The sequence below is a fragment of the Oryctolagus cuniculus genome, chromosome 7 (assembly GCF_964237555.1).
Source record: "Oryctolagus cuniculus chromosome 7, mOryCun1.1, whole genome shotgun sequence".
Lineage (NCBI taxonomy): Eukaryota > Metazoa > Chordata > Mammalia > Lagomorpha > Leporidae > Oryctolagus > Oryctolagus cuniculus.
Window position 1 is genome coordinate 130,138,138 of NC_091438.1, and position 14,410 is coordinate 130,152,547.

At 52.9% G+C, this 14,410-nt stretch overlaps 1 non-coding gene across 1 annotated transcript; it reads right to left on the reverse strand.

Moving 5' to 3' along the window:
* Positions 1 to 2,131: 2,131 nt before the first annotated feature.
* LOC127493894 (U2 spliceosomal RNA) lies at positions 2,132 to 2,321 on the reverse strand. The gene has a single exon (XR_007924431.1). It is a non-coding gene; the product is annotated as a U2 spliceosomal RNA (small nuclear RNA).
* Positions 2,322 to 14,410: the final 12,089 nt, after the last annotated feature.

The window sequence follows — 14,410 nt, forward strand, 5'->3', positions numbered from 1 at the left end:
CCTGATGTGGGATGCAGGCATCTTTTTTTCTTTCTATTTTTAAGATTTATTTATTGGGCTGGCGCTGTGGCTCACTAGGCTAATCCTCCGCTTGCGGCGCCGGCACACCGGGTTCTAGTCCCGGTCGGGGCGCCGGATTCTGTCCCAGTTGCCCCTCTTCCAGGCCAGCTCTCTGCTGTGGCCAGGGAGTGCAGTGGAGGATGGCCCAAGTGCTTGGGCCCTGCACCCCATGGGAGACCAGGAGAAGCACCTGGCTCCTGCCATCAGATCAGCATGGTGTACCGGCTGCAGCGCGCCGGCCGCGGCGGCCATTGGAGGGTGAACCAACGGCAAAGGAAGACCTTTCTCTCTGTCTCTCTCTCTCTCTCTCTCTCACTGTCCACTCTGCCTGTCAAAAAAAAATTTAAAAAAATACAAAAATAAAATAAAGATTTATTTATTTATTTGAGAAACAGAGTTGGCAGAGTTACAGACAGAGAGAGGGAGAGACAGAGCAAGATCTTCCATCCACTGGTTCATTCCCCAAATGGCCGCAATGACCCGAGCTGGGCCAGGCCAAAGCAGGAGCCAGGAGCTTCTTCTAGTTCTCTCATGCAGGTACAGGGGCCCATGCACTTGGGACATCTTCCACTGCTTTCCCAGGCCACAGCAGAGAGCTAGATCGGAAGTGGAGCATCTGGGACTCGAACCAGCACCCATATGGGATGCCAGTGCTGCAGACAGGGCTTTAATCCGCTGCACCACAGCACTTGTCCCTAAATGCTTTCTTTTCTAATTACAAAATGATAATAAAGCTGTGGGGAAATTGGGAAAGAGAAATAATCACTCCTATTCAACCTCCCCAACAGACTTGACAGTGAGCACGTGGTGTGGGAGTTTCCCGACATACCCAGATCCTTGGACCAGCAGAGTATGGCCGCTGAGAGTAGGAGACAGTGAAATGTGAGAGAGCTGGAGAGTGCAAACACGAGGGAGTTTGGATCGCAGTTTTTGTTTTGGTTTTGTTGTGGCATTAAGAGCTTCAGACGCGTCCAGCTTCCTACCAGTGCACACCCTGGGAGGCAGCAGCTGAGGACTGTAGTAACTGGGTCCCACCTGGGGGACCTGGATTGAGTTCTTGGCTTCTGGCTTGGCCCAACCCTAGCTGTTGCAGCCATTTGGCAAATGAAATAGCGGATGGAAGATCTCTGTCTGTCAGTCTCTCCCTCTGTATGTCTCTGCTTTTCAAATAAAATGAAAATTAATAAATTTTTAAAGAAAAAAATGTAAAGATTTATTTATTTATTTGAAAGTCAGAGTTACAGAGAGACAGAGAGGGAGAGGCAGAATGACAGAGGCCTCCCATCTGCTGGTTCACTCCCCAAGTGACCTCAACAGCCAGAGCTGGGCTGATCTGAAGCCAGGAGCCAGGAGCCAGGAGCTTCTGGGTCTCCCATGTGGATGCAGAGGCCCAAGCACTTGGGCCATCTTGTGCTACTTTCCCAGGTGCATTATTAGCAAGAGCTGGATGTGAAGTGGAGCATCCAGGACTCGAACTGGTGCTCATATGGAATGCCGGCGTCCCAGGCAGTGGCTTCACCCACTAAACCACAGAGCCAGCCCCTAAAAAGAATTTTTAAACTGTCAAATGTGCGTATCCTTTGACCCAGTCATTCCACTTAGAACAAAGACATGACTAAGGATGTGCACAAGGATGGAGCTACGGCTACGTTCCCTAGAAGCACCGAGATACAGCAGCGTGTAGGGGTTATGCCCAGAGCCTCAGATCCTTGTTTGTCTGGATTTCAACCAGGCCTGTGACTTAATTCACTACCTGTATGATCTTAGACGAGTCACTTACTCTCTCTGGATTTAATTTTACAACAGGGGCAGTAATAGTATCTAATTCATTAGGTTGCAGTAGTGATGAAATGAGTTAACAGATATGAAGCTCTTAGAACACCACAATGGCCAACACCACATAAATGTTTGGAAAACATCAGAACAGCCTACATGTTCAGCATTAGTGATTTGCTCATGGAACAGTCATGACAGAATACCATATAAATGCTGAAAATCTAACAATACTTCAGAAGAATTTCTGGGTGACACAGACATCTAGAATATTATTGCTAATTTTTGTGTTCCCCCACGGGGGTGCACTGTTCCTGGAGGTACTGCAATACCAGCTCGGTGCGTGGAGTCGATGGAGCAAACACCCACTCCAACTACTTGCTCCAAAAATCCAGTTACTATATTGTCCTTGGATAAAAGATGTATCAGATATTAAACCAGTAAGAACAATTTTACACTTGATCTTTGCCAAGAGGCTGAGAAGCAATCATCCATCCAGAGTATTATCAAGGAAAAGAAAAAAGAAAGCCTATTACCAAAAACCATGCTTCAGTTGCTGTTTAAATGGATTTACTTAGAAGAGCGCCTGGAAGGTCATTTCTAGCAAGTTATTAGTACCAATGGTTATAGCTAGACGGTAGGAATGCATGGGATGGTGATATTTTCTTTTGGAATAACTGTATTTTCTAATTAGCTTTCTAGAATCAATATGTGTCTATTTTGTAAGTTTAAAATGTTCACAGGGGATAGGCGTTGTGGCACTGTGGGTTAAGCTGCCGTCTGGGACACTGGCATCTCATATTGGAATGCGAGTTTGAGCTCCGGCTGCTCTGCTTCTGATCCAGCTTCCTGCTAATGTGCCCGGGGAGGCAACGGAAGATGGCCCAAGTGTTTGGGCTCCTGCCATCCACGTGGGAGACGTGGATGGAGTTCCTGGCTCCTGGCTTTTGATTTAGCTCTTCCAGGTAAAATAAAAAGGATTGAGGTTTTTTTTTTTAAGATTTATTTATTTATTTATTTATTTGAAAGTCAGAGTTACACACACACACACACACACAGAGAGAGAGAGAGAGAGAGAGAGAAAGTCTCCCATCCACTGGTTTACTCCCCAACTGGCCACAACAGCTGGAGCTGTGCAGATCTGAAGCCAGGAGCCAGGAGCTTCTTCCGGATCTCCTACATGAATGCAGGGACCCAGGGACTTGGGCCATCTTCTACTGCTTTCCCAGGCCATAGCAGAGAGCTGGATTGGAAGTGGAGCAGCCAGGACTAGAATCGGGGATGTGGGATGCCGGCATTGCAGGCGAAAGCTGCCCCAGGATTGAGTTTTATACTACAGCATTCATTTGTTAATTCAACATTCTCCAGTTTCTACCACAGGCCAGGCACTAGGTGCCTTCTCAGGTCTGTCCAGCAGCAGGTTCGACTGGTTGGGACCAACATGGCTACAAAGGAAGAGGGCAGTGGAGGAAGGGGAGGAGGAAGAGAGAAGAGTTTTGAACAGGGAGATTGGATCCCTCCTGGGGACTGGTCCCCTGCTGTAAAGTGTGACAGTCCAGTATGCCATCACTGGTACCCCACAGGGATGTGGCCAGGAGCCCAGACCACTACATGGTTTTCCCACGGGGGTGGCAGGGATCTAAGCACGGGCCACCACCTGCTGCCTCCCAGAGTGCGTGCTAGCAGGAAGCTGGGATCAGGCAGGAGTGGGGCTGGGCCGTGCAGCCAGGCGCTCTGACCTGGGATGCAGGCGTCGCGAGCAGGTCTGTTGCTCTGTGCCGTGGAGATGGTTTCTGCAGGAACAAGAGACTCAGAGAAGTGCCATGGCCTGTGCAAGGTGACCGCGCAGTCAGGGACCCAGCCCCGCTTGGAAGCTTGCTTCCTGGGCCAGAGATGCCTTCACCCTCTGCTGCAGGACCCGCTGCCTGCCCATCTCCATCATCGTCATCTGCTCCCGTGCTGGGCACACCGCTGAGCGCACTGGCTCGGGTACCACGTTAATCTACCAGGGGAGGCAGGTGTTATTCACTCGTGAGAAGACCAAGTTCAGAGGGGTCGCTGTCTGCCCAGGGCCCCAAACTCAGCAGTGGGGAGACTGGGATTTGTGACCCAGCATCCCAGGTCCCCCCAAGCTCTGGTCCTGAACACCCGCACCCCCTTTCCTCTCCCTTATCCACAGCCTCCTCTGAGCAACAAGGAGCACCTCTGGGGCAGCAGCAGTGGACGAGCGTGAGCTTGTCCTTCCCTTCTCTTGCTTCTCACAACGCTCGTCCTCCATTGAGGAGTCACAGTGGGAAGAGAAGGCAGGGAGCCCAGGAGAGGAGACACTGGAGGAGGCATGGTTGACGTTGCATCAAGCTATAGGAACCAACACTTCATGGTAATACAAGAACAAAAATTCTGTGTCTGAAAAATGAGCATACATACGTGGTAGGTAAAGAGAATGGGGAAAACTGCAGCTTGAAACTGCGTTCTTGGAGCTACAGGTAAAAGAACCAGAAATATTTAACCTGGAGAAAAGTAGCTCTGTTCACTCAACCAACAGATCTAAGGTCTCAGCTCTAGGGCAGGTGCTGTGCAGGGTGCCGGGACGGGGAAACAAATCGACACCTGTGGCCTCTGTCCTTGCTGAACCTCGAAGGAGTGGAGGGCCAGGATCGCCTTCTGAAAACCCTGGGGGAGAGAGAATGTCTTGGTTTCGTGTGTGTCTGGAAGGCAAAGCTGGGAGAGTTGTGTGGGAGCCTCGGTGGGTGGGCTTCCTCCCCAAAGGCAGAGGACCCTGCTATCAGGTGGAGCTGTTCCAGGATGAATGGCCACCTTGGGAAAGCTCCCCTCCAAGAGGGGAAAGGAGGGGCTGGTACTGTGGCGCAGTAGGTTAATCCCATATGAGCTGGCATCTCATATGGGCACCGGTTCTAGTCCCGGCTGCTCCACTTCCAATCCAACTCTCTGCTATGGCCTGGGAAAGCAGTAGAAGATGGCCTGAGCACTTGGGCCCCTGCACCCATGTGGGAGACCTGGAAGAAGCTCCTGGCTCCTGGCTTTGAATCTGTGCAGCTCCTGCCATTGTGGCCATTTGGGGAGTGAACCAGCAGATGGAAGACATTTTTGTCTCTCCCTGTCACTATGTGTAAATCTACCTCTCAAATAAATTTTAAAAAATTAAAAATAAATGTAACACATTTTTAAAAAGAGGGGAAAGTAGGTGCAAGCCCTTTGTGAAGATGAGGAAGGGGGCTGTACTGGCTGACTCGAGTTACCATAGCAAAATACCATAGTCTGGTTGACCTAAACAACGGAAATGCATTTCTCACAGTTTTGAAGGCTTCAAGGTCAAGATGCTGGCAGTGTCAGTCCCTGGTGAGGGCTCTCTTCCCTGGCTTGCGAACAGCTGCCTGCTTGTTGCATCCTCACGTAGTCTTCCTGAGTGTGTGAGCGTGGAGGGTGGAAGGCGAGCGCTGCCCTCATGATCTTATCCGACCCTAATTAGCTCCCAGCACCCTCACACCGGGGCTTATATTCTTCGAGTGAATTTTTAGAGGACATAAATATTCAGGCCGTAACAAGGGCCTCCAGCATGGGCTGCGCAGCTGGTCTAGCTGACCTCAGTCCTCCGCACCTGATTCTGACCTTCTAAGGAACCCCAGGACCACGTGGATGGATCCTGCTGCCGAGGGTCAGGTGGAGAAGGATGTGGCACGGCGGTCACATAAATACACTCACTCTTCCAGCCATTCACCCGCTCACCACCTGCACAGCCTCACGGGGCCCTCCGGCAGCCAGGTCGGCCCCAGCTGTGCAATCGCAACTCCAACATGGTGCTCTCCTGCGCATACTGTGTGAGCTCCCTTCCTGCCCTCGGTTTTACTCCAGCCCATGGCCCTCTTCCTCTTCACGTCCTTCCTCCTTACGGCTGAGCGGAGGCATGGGGTTCCCCTAACAGTCTCGTCCATGCTGTGAGTCCTCCCGCCTTCTCCCTGTAGGTCTCCTGGGCCGCTATGCCCAGAAAGCCAGATGCCGCTGAGACTGTCACCGCCCTGGGCAGAGGCCTCCCTGAAACCCTGTGACCTGCACTTAGAGCAGCCTTGGACACCGCCTAGCAACCAACCACCTGCTAGAGAACCTTCCAAACGTTCGCCACTCTTCTGAACCCCACACTTCTCTGCCCTTATTCTCGGCAGTGACTCCATCTGCAACGGGGCAGAGATAGAAGAAGCCATCTCTGGGCCGGCGCCGCGGCTCACTAGGCTAATCCTCCGCCTAGCGGCGCCGGCACACCGGGTTCTAGTCCCGGTTGGGGCGCCGGATTCTGTCCCGGTTGCCCCTCTTCCAGGCCAGCTCTCTGCTGTGGCCAGGGAGTGCAGTGGAGGATGGCCCAAGTGCTTGGGCCCTGCACCCCATGGGAGACCAGGAGAAGCACCTGGCTCCTGGCTCCTGGCTCCTGGCTCCTGGCTCCTGCCATCGGATCAGCGTGGTGCGCCGGCCGCAGTGCGCAGGCCGCGGCGGCCATTGGAGGGTGAACCAACGGCAAAGGAAGACCTTTCTCTCTGTCTCTCTCTCTCACTGTCCACTCTGCCTGTCAAAAAAAAAAAAAAAAAAAAAAAAAGAAGAAGAAGCCATCTCTGGTCTCCCACTGCCACATACACACCCACCCCCCCAGACACACCCCACCCAGTCCTTTCTCTCCCCTCCAGCCAGCCTGTCGGCTGCCACCCTCATCTCAAAACAGCCCTCGCCCTAGTTTTGGGCACCCTCCCCTTACCCTGCTCTTAGGAAACCTGTGCTTCTCGTCCTCCCTTCTTTCTCTTGCATATTCCGTCACCTCCTTCCTGTTAGCCAAATCGCCTTGTAATCAAAAGCAGAAGCCAGCTCCCTCACCCTCACAGCCCCACCACCACCACCACTCCCTGCCTGGTTCTCACCTCCGCAGGGCCGGTGGCGCTGTGTCCCCACGTCCTCACCTCCCACTCGCCTTCCTGACAGTGTCCGAGAGGCACAGCTGACATAGCAGGAGCTGCACGCGCACAGCGGTGTATGCTGCGTACCCACGCCTGGGAACTCAGCACCGCAGTGGAGGTAAGGAGCATCTCGCCCGCCCCTAAGGAGCTTCCTGCTCTGGCGCTCCCCGGAAACACACTTGACACAGATCCCAGGGTGCCGCATCTCCCCTGATGCGATGGGAAATGGCCTTCGCCTCTTAGCTGACGTAGAAACACCGCGATTTCCACACCCCACGCGTGCTGCTCTTGCAGCAGCACCACGTGCAAGAGCTAGTGTGAGCCACACGCGTGGGGGCTGCTCCTGATGCGCCTCGGCAAGGCCACACAGGGTGCCCAGTGTCCCCTCCTCTCCGTCCACACCGTCATCACTCACCTGCACCACAGCAGTGTTCTCCCGACAGCCAACAGCGTCATGTGCGGGCAGCCAAAGGGATCTTTGTTGGACGCAAGGATGATCACCTCCAATAGGAACAAAGACTGAAATTCCCCAGCCACTGCTCTCCCCTCCAGGCCTCCTCGTTCTCTGGGCTCTTTTTTAGTCCCTTTAACTGAGGTCCCTGCACACAGGGCTTTGCATGTGTTGTTCCTTATCCGGAATATTCTTCCCATTTGTGCTTCAGATCTTGGCTGAATTATCACTTCCTCAGGGAAGCCCTCCCTGACTTCCCTGAGTGATTTGTGTTATCTTGTTGCATCTTCACGTAGCACTTTTCAGTGTGAGCCATGGTTGTGTGTGACTGAGGATCCCTAAAGCCGTGTCCCTCACGATTCATTCCCTTGCTGATTCCTAGGGAAGGGGCCGGCCCCGTCTTTGCTCATCATGGATCCTTGTGGACCTCATCCCCAGTACTTGCCATAAGGTTGTGTTAAGTCACTGAGTGTGCAGAGAGCGTCCGCTGAGTGCCAAGCCCTTGTCTATGTTTGGTTTAATTTACTCCTTACAATTTTTTTAGAAAACATTCTTGTTTATTTAGCTTTATTTTTTTTCAAAGATTTATTTTATTTATTTGAAAGAGTTACAGAGAGAGGTCTTTCATCCACTGGTTCACTCCCCAGATGGCTGCAATGGCTGGAGCTGCGCCGATCTGAAGCCAGGAGCCAGGAGCTTCTTCCGGATCTCCCACGTGGGCGCCAGGGCCCAAGCACTTGGTCCATCCTCCACTGCGTTCCCAGGCCACAGCAGAGAGCTGGATCAGAAGAGAGGCAGCCAGGACTAGAACCAGAGCCCATATAGGATGCTGGCGCTTCAGGCCAGGGCTTTAACTTACTGTGCTACAGTGCCGGCTCCAAGTTTTCTTTTCTTTTCCTTTTTAAGACTTATTTATTTATCTGAAAGGCAGAGCTACAGAGAAGCAGAGGCAGAGAGAGAAAGGGAGAAAGAGGTCTTCCATCCTCTGGTTCACTCCCCAGATGGCCACAGCAGCCAGAGCTGCACCAATCTGAAGCCAGGAGCCAGAAAGTCCTTCCAGATCTCCTATGCAGGTGCAAGGGCCTAAGGACTTGGTCCATCTTCTACTGCTTTCCCAGGCCATAGCAGAGAGCTGGATCAGAAGAGGAGCAGCCAGGACCTGAACCAGTGCCCACACGGGATGCCAGCACTGCAGGCAGTGGCCTCATCCTCTACGCCACAGCACAGGTCCCACAACATTTTTTAAAAAGATTTATTTATTTATTTATTTGAAAGTCAGAGTTACAGAGAGAGAAGGAGAGACAGAGTAAGAGGTCTTCCACCCATTGATTCATTCCCCCAGATGGCCACAACAGCCAGGTCTGGACCAGGCCAAGGCCAGGAGCAAACAGCTTCATCTGGGTCTGCCATGTGCATGGCAAGTGCCCAAACACTTGGGCCACCTTCCACTGCTTTCCCAGGTGCATTAGCAGGGAGCTGGATTGGAAGTGGAGCAGCTGGGCTATGAACCAGCACGCACGCGGGATGCCAACATCACAGGCTGCACGTTTACCTGCTATGCCACAGCACCAGGCTGGTATTTTGCTCTTTACAGATGAGGTCATGTAGGCTCAGAGAAGCTCAGAAACCTCTCCACGGTCACACAGCTGGACGTGACTGAGCCTGAGTGAGAACCCAGCTAGAGTTCTTGTCGGCTTCCCCAGCTGCCTGGAACAGGGGAGGGAACGCTCTTATCTCCCTCGCCGTGCTCAGAGGGCCTGCACACAGGAGGTGCTTTACAGCACTATCTCAGCTCCCACCGGCACAATCAGCCGCGGATGGGGATGGGCATTCCAGCCTTTTGCAAAGGGGGAATGAGATGCAGAGAGGTTCTGTGCACGGCTCAGGGTTACTCAGCTGAGCAACAGAACCAGGCGGCTAACGCGGGCTACCAGGGCCCCTTCCATTGTACCAGGCACACTAAAGCAGGCAAGCGACAGTGCAGCCGGCCTGCAAGGATTGTTAAACCCCTGCAACGGACGCACCGGCGTCTGCGGCCTCTGCTCTGGTTCCCACTTGCCACCCTGAGTCATCCTGGCTTTGAGAAATGCTGGTACCAGGAACTAGGCTGTTGATCCTTGGCCCTGGCATCAGGGAGTGCCCAGCCAAGGGGGGAGCAAGGGCAGGAGCCCTGCCATGGCCCTAGTACCAACTCGAGGAGGGCCAGTGTCAGGATGGGAGCTGACTTTGCACCTGAGATTAAAAAACAAATTGTCTGGTTTGAGGGTGACTTTCCAAGGGCAGCCAATGTCAGTCGTCATCTTCCCTCTAGGGAGCAGGGTGGAAGCAACGGGTAGGTGGGGCCCTGGCTGGCTGTGCCAGGTGCCCACAGGCTCTGGGCAGAAGCAGCCAGCATCCAGCTGGACAAGAACCAAGAGCCCTTAGGCACGGGAGCTGCTTGGGCCTGAGCCTCCCTGCTTGTCTTTCTGGAAGGCTGCAGTGGCCCGAGCTAAGGGTAGGCTTCCTGGCAAGGTTTCTGTTCACCAGCCGAATGGCAGAACCACCAGCTGACGGATGGGACAGACACCGTGCACCCAGCCTCACTGCCCGGGGGGCCGCTGGCACCATCCTGGTTCCCTCTGCGGTTTCCCAGAGCTCATGTTCTCATGGTGGACATCCCCTAACAGAGCAGCGTTTCTCAAAGTATTTGCAGCCCACTTCACAGCGATGCTTTTACATCCCAGCACTTGGATGTCATGGCAGTGTCAAATCATTCTAAAATCATTCCAAGAATCACTTTGAATGTTGGTGCTCAGGTCACCAAGGACTAGTCACAGAGTTGGCCCAGCAGCGTGGTCCATGGACCACTCTGAGTAGCATTTGGAATAGCATTCCTCTCACAGGCTAGGGTCCAGGAGATATATGGGGACACTCAGAAACGAGACCCCAGTTACTGCCCTGGAGGCACGCAGGCTCCTGAGAGACCTGGATTCAAATCCTGCCACACCACCCACTAGCTGTGTCACCTGTAGCAAGGCACTTCCACCTGCCGAGCCTCAGTGTCCTCGTCCGGGAAACCGGGATTCCTGCTTTAGAAGACATCTCTTTCTGCCCAGCATCTGGACAAAGCGCCTGACTGCCCTTTAGTTCTGGGTGGGCGGCCCTGCCCTTGGCTTCAAGGCTGAGTGTACAACCAAAGCACGGCCGGCTGACAAGTTGAATCGCCCTGGTCATGTGGTTGGTATAGAGGTGGGCGAGTGCCCAGGCTGATCTCGGGAAAGCCTGTCTTGTGCCCCTTGCCAGATGTGTTAGGGAACAGGTCCTCCTTGTCTGCTGGGGTTTCTCAGCACGAGAGGTGTCCTTCTTCAAGCAAAGCCAACTATGAAGCAAAAGGTGGGGAGAAAGCCTGCTGGCAGCTGGGTTGGACTGGCTGGGTTCAGATGAGCCTGAAGCTGTGCTGACCATGGGTGCTCTCAATGTGGCATGGTACATCTTGTTGCTTTTTTCTTGCTAATTTGAGTTTAGTTTTGTCACCTTCAACCAAAAAAAGTTTGCTACACATAGGATGAGACGAGATAACATAGGACAACGGTTTACCTAGGTGTGACACAGACTGTCACACGTAGGTCAGTCTCCTTATTACCAAGCTTTTACTGAGTGCCTGTGCCGTCTCGCACACTGGGGGTGACACTGAGGTCTGAATTCTTGGCCATGGGGGCATCTGAATCAGAGACCCAATGCCTTTAATAGCTGGGGGCGGAGGCGGATCATGGAGACTGCAGGGCAAGACTCGGCAGGGGCCCCGAGAGAGCTGGACGGGTGAGGCCTTGCCAGGCAGGGGCCACAGCTGGGACTTGCGTCATCCCCACCTTCTCTTTCTTCTCTTTCTTCGCTGTCCCGGGCCCCACTCCATCACCTGTCCTCCTCCTCCTCCCCCGCCTCCCTGCCGACATGCGTGGCCAGGAGGGATGCAGATCAGAGCCCGCACTCTGCAGGGAAAAGGTGGAGACAGCTGTGGGCCGTGGATCAGCAGGACTTCAGGCCCCGCCTCTGTCTCTAACCTGCCAAGTTCTTCCCAGGACTCTGCACAATTTAAAAGCTGAATGTGCTGGGCACTTACCTGGCTGGGCCTGTTGCTGGCATGTTGCTGACTTCCCTGAGGCCGTATGACATCCACAGGTAGATAAAGCACCAGGAAAGGACTTTGTCAAAAACATCGGATCCCTGCCCACCACCTGCATGACATTTTGCCCAGAGTTCAGCCTCCGTGAGTCCACATTGCTGCGTTCATGAAACAGGAATAATTATAGTAATTATATACTATATATATGTAGTATATATATAGCATGACAATGTAGATAAAGCACATGGCACATAGTAGAAGCCTTGAATAATATTCAATAATATCATTATTACTATCAAGGAGAAATGCAGCTGACAGTGCTCTGAAGAGCTTTCTGGTCTGTGCAGTGTGTAGCACTCTCGCTAGCATCTCTGGATGCCTCCTGACCAAGCTGAGTCCTTGGGGTTGGTGTTTGTGCAGTGGGTTAATCTGCCACCTGCCATGCCAGCATGCTATATGGGTGCCAGTTTGAGTCCAGCCTGCTCCATTTCCTACCCAGCTGCCTGTCTGGGAAAGCAGTGGGAGATGGTCTAAGTGCTTGCAACCATGTGGGAGACCTAGATGGAGTTCCTGACTCCTGGTTTTGGCCCGGCCTAACATCAACTCTTCCTGCTGTTTGGGGAGTGAACTGATGGATAGGAAGATCTCTCTGTCTCTGTCTCTGTCCCTGTCTCTCTCTGTAACTCCGCCTTTCAAATAAATGAAACTTTTTTTCTAATATGTATTTATGTATTTGAAAGGCAGAGTTACAGAGAGGCAGAGGCAGAGAGAAAGGGTAGGGGGAGGGGACAAGTCTTCCACCCACTGCTGGTTCACTCCCCTGATGGCTGCAATGGCCAGAGCTGTGCCAATCTGAAGGTAGGAGCCAGGAGCTTCTTCCAAGTCTCCCAGTGAGGTGCAGGGGCCCAAGGACCATCTTCCACTGCTTTCCCAGGCCATTGCAGAGAGTTGGATGGGAAGTGGAGTAGCTGGGACTCGAACCAGCGCCCACATGGGATGCTGCCACAGGCTTTACCCACTATGCCACAGTGCTGGCCCCTCAAATAAATAAATTCAAAAACAAAAACAAAAAAACCCACCCAGCCGTGTCCTGCAGATGTTAACCCTTCCTGCCGGGGATGCACCACTCTCTAAGTCTCCTGCTCTCTTTCCCCTGCCCACCTCCCTAAGGTCCAGCCAGCTGCCACGTCCTGTCCCTTCATATTCTGAGATTGTCTGCTGCTAGGCCATCCCCTTCCATCTGTCCCCCGGTTCACACTCTGGAGCTAATGGGAGCTTTGCTTTGTCTAGTGAAAAAGCAGCGACATATAGTAGGGACCACAGGGCTCCCATGGCCCTGCCCAGCCTATCTCACTGCAACAGGTGCTCTTAGTATCCCACCCCTAACCCTGGGCCTGCTCTGAGAGGCACCCACACGCCTGGTGGAGAGCTGTTTCCTACCCCAAGCACCCGTATCTCTTCCCAAGGCTTTCTCTGGTTTGGAGCTAACGCAGCCACCTGCAAGGGACTGAATAGCGGGGCATTAATGCCTTCAGGAGCGAATCTCAACCCCTGCAGGACCCAGCAGAGTGGATGCACACATATTTCAACTCTCTGCCCTTCCTAGGGACGATTCGGAAGCTCGTTCTGCACAGTCTCCTGGGGGCCCCTTTCTGTGTTTTTCTTCTTTCTATACTTACACCTAACAAGCCTTCCTACCTTCACATCTGCCACCTCCTACTGATGTTTCAAGAATCAGCTCAGTCTCTATTTTTCCCTCCATGATAAGCACAAAAAGTGATTGCTCAACCCTCCGAGCTTCTTGTGCAGTTATCAGCTCCTCCGGTATGACCTTTGTCCTACAGCTAGCTGGATCTGGTGCAGTCTGTTGGCGACCCCCGCCCCCAGCCCGGTTTTGCTCCCCTGATTACTCCCATGGCCACCACTAGACCTTGTCAGCACCCAGAACTGCTCCAGCTCTAGCATCTCAGACTCCAGTGTCCCCTGGGTGACCCCAGACACCTCTCTCTCCCTCTCTCTCCCTCTCTGGCTCTCTGGCTCCAGGGCCATGTGCTCTATGAGTTTATGAGGGTCTCCACTACCCTCCCCATCTCTCAGTCTCTCCAAGGCACCCCCACCCTATCAACTCCACTCTGGTGAATCTTTCCTCCAGATTCACCCATCCCTTGACCCCTTCTACTTTGGTCAGTTTCCCCAACAGTCTCCGTGGCTCCTTGTCCACCTGTGGCCTTAGAAGCACAAAGTTGTTAAGAGCATTCACAATAGGGGCTGGCGCTGTGGCACAGTGGGTTAAAGTCCTGGCCTGAAGTGCCGGCATTCCATATGGGCGCCGGTTCTAGTCCCGGCTGCTCCTCTTGCAATCCAGCTCTCTGTTATGGCCTGGGAAAGCAGTAGAAGATGGCCCAAATCCTTGGGCCCCTGCACTCATGTGGGAGACCTGGAAGAAGCTCCTGGCTCCTGGCTTCGGATCGGCACAGCTCTGGCCATTGTAGCCATCTGGGGAGTGAACCAGCAGATGGAAGACCGCTCTCTCTGTCTCTCTGTAACTCTGTCCTTCAAATAAATAAAATAAATTTAAAAAAAAAAAAGAGCATTCACAATAATGACTAAGGCAGCAAGCCTTGTGGCGCAGGAGGTTAAGCTGCAGCTTGCGTCCCTGGTGTCCCATGTTGGAATGGCTAGCTCAAGCCCTGAATGCTCTGCTTCTGATCCAGCTGGCTGCTAATATGCATCCATGTGGAAAACCTGGATGGAGTTCCAGGCTCCCGGCTGCTGTCTGGACCAGCCTTGTGTGACCATTTGGGAAGTGAACAAGCAAATGGGAGAATCTGTGTGTGTGTGTGTCTGTGTCTGCATGTCTGTGTGTGTTTCTCTCCTTCTCTCTCTCCCTCCTTCCATCCCTCCTTTTTCAAATAAATAAGTAAACCTAAACAAGGAACACCAGGGCTAGAATCCACCGTTCCTTGTATGATCCTGGGAAAGTTTTTGGTCTGCAGCCTCCTCACCTGTAAAAGGGAAAAAGAATAAGATACATCGTGCTCACATGGAGGCCTGGTTTTTAAACAC